Source organism: Schistocerca serialis, unplaced genomic scaffold (genome assembly GCF_023864345.2).
Source record: "Schistocerca serialis cubense isolate TAMUIC-IGC-003099 unplaced genomic scaffold, iqSchSeri2.2 HiC_scaffold_82, whole genome shotgun sequence".
In the NCBI taxonomy this organism is placed as follows: domain Eukaryota; kingdom Metazoa; phylum Arthropoda; class Insecta; order Orthoptera; family Acrididae; genus Schistocerca; species Schistocerca serialis.
In genome coordinates this window covers 62,501-65,000 of record NW_026048430.1, presented here as the reverse complement: position 1 = coordinate 65,000, position 2,500 = coordinate 62,501, and the positions used below count along the sequence as shown (strand labels likewise).

The 2,500-nt window shown below is 61.2% G+C and overlaps 1 pseudogene; it reads left to right on the top strand.

The window, feature by feature from the left end:
• LOC126452197 (large subunit ribosomal RNA) overlaps positions 1-2,500 on the top strand; it is a 7,410-nt pseudogene that overhangs the window by 678 nt on the left and 4,232 nt on the right.

Genomic DNA, 2,500 nt, shown 5'->3' with positions numbered 1-2,500 from the left:
GCGGGCCTCGGTTCGCGTCTGTTGGGCAGAGCCCCGGTGTCCTGGCTGGCTGCCCGGCGGTATATCTGGAGGAGTCGATTCGCCCCTTTGGGCGCTCGGGCTCCCGGCAAGCGCGCGCGGTTCTTCCCGGATGACGGACCTACCTGGCCCGGCCCCGGACCCGCGCCGCTGTTGGCTCGGGATGCTCTCGGGCGGAATAATCGCTCCCGTCAGCGGCGCTTCAGCTTTGGACAATTTCACGACCCGTCTTGAAACACGGACCAAGGAGTCTAACATGTGCGCGAGTCATTGGGCTGTACGAAACCTAAAGGCGTAATGAAAGTGAAGGTCTCGCCTTGCGCGGGCCGAGGGAGGATGGGGCTTCCCCGCCCTTCACGGGGCGGCGGCCTCCGCACTCCCGGGGCGTCTCGTCCTCATTGCGAGGTGAGGCGCACCTAGAGCGTACACGTTGGGACCCGAAAGATGGTGAACTATGCCTGGCCAGGACGAAGTCAGGGGAAACCCTGATGGAGGTCCGTAGCGATTCTGACGTGCAAATCGATCGTCGGAGCTGGGTATAGGGGCGAAAGACTAATCGAACCATCTAGTAGCTGGTTCCCTCCGAAGTTTCCCTCAGGATAGCTGGTGCTCGTACGAGTCTCATCCGGTAAAGCGAATGATTAGAGGCCTTGGGGCCGAAACGACCTCAACCTATTCTCAAACTTTAAACGGGTGAGATCTCCGGCTTGCTTGATATGCTGAAGCCGCGAGCAAACGACTCGGATCGGAGTGCCAAGTGGGCCACTTTTGGTAAGCAGAACTGGCGCTGTGGGATGAACCAAACGCCGAGTTAAGGCGCCCGAATCGACGCTCATGGGAAACCATGAAAGGCGTTGGTTGCTTAAGACAGCAGGACGGTGGCCATGGAAGTCGGAATCCGCTAAGGAGTGTGTAACAACTCACCTGCCGAAGCAACTAGCCCTGAAAATGGATGGCGCTGAAGCGTCGTGCCTATACTCGGCCGTCAGTCTGGCAGTCATGGCCGGTCCTTGCGGCCGGCCGCGAAGCCCTGACGAGTAGGAGGGTCGCGGCGGTGGGCGCAGAAGGGTCTGGGCGTGAGCCTGCCTGGAGCCGCCGTCGGTGCAGATCTTGGTGGTAGTAGCAAATACTCCAGCGAGGCCCTGGAGGGCTGACGCGGAGAAGGGTTTCGTGTGAACAGCCGTTGCACACGAGTCAGTCGATCCTAAGCCCTAGGAGAAATCCGATGTTGATGGGGGCCGTCATAGCATGATGCACTTTGTGCTGGCCCCCGTTGGGCGAAAGGGAATCCGGTTCCTATTCCGGAACCCGGCAGCGGAACCGATACAAGTCGGGCCCCTCTTTTAGAGATGCTCGTCGGGGTAACCCAAAAGGACCCGGAGACGCCGTCGGGAGATCGGGGAAGAGTTTTCTTTTCTGCATGAGCGTTCGAGTTCCCTGGAATCCTCTAGCAGGGAGATAGGGTTTGGAACGCGAAGAGCACCGCAGTTGCGGCGGTGTCCCGATCTTCCCCTCGGACCTTGAAAATCCGGGAGAGGGCCACGTGGAGGTGTCGCGCCGGTTCGTACCCATATCCGCAGCAGGTCTCCAAGGTGAAGAGCCTCTAGTCGATAGAATAATGTAGGTAAGGGAAGTCGGCAAATTGGATCCGTAACTTCGGGATAAGGATTGGCTCTGAGGATCGGGGCGTGTCGGGCTTGGTCGGGAAGTGGGTCAGCGCTAACGTGCCGGGCCTGGGCGAGGTGAGTGCCGTAGGGGTGCCGGTAAGTGCGGGCGTTTAGCGCGAGCCTCTCCTCTCCTGCGGTCTTCTCCCCTTCTCGTGGGCCCGCTGATTTCGCAGAGTGGAAGACCGCACCAGGGGCTTGGGGGGGTTACCAGCCCCCCCTCGCACTATCCCTTTTTTTAGTTGGGGGCAGTAAGCAGAGAATAAGTGGTGGCCCTTCCGCTGAAGGTGCCACCCCAACTCCCCCAGCACCTAGCCGGCCAACCGGCCGTGCCGAAAATCTTGTAACTTTTGCAGCTATGTATACCTGTAGTGAGTGCCACCGCAGCTTTACAACCAAGAACGGTCTCGGGGTCCATCGCCGCCGCCAACATCTTGCGGCCGCCAACGCGGAGATCGTCACGGAGAGGCATCGCGCGAGGTGGACGGAGGAAGAAGTCCTGTCGCTCGCCAAGGCGGAGGCCGAACTGTTCCTTGAGAGGGACGCCCGGTTCTTCTTCGTCAATCAAGAACTCATCAGGATGTTCCCCGACCGAACGCTCGAGGCAATCAAGTGCCGACGGCGGCAAGCTGCCCACAAGCAGCTTGTCCGCCAATTCATGGAGGCGCTTGAGATCGGTCGGGGGGAAGAGCCGGCGTCCCGCCGGGGAGCAGCGAGCCCGCTGCCTGACGCGGGCGAGGCCGCTGCGCCGCCCGTCGACGCAGCCGAGGACTTCGCGGCCGACACCACCGGGCCGCCGCCGGAGGGGCCGACTGACG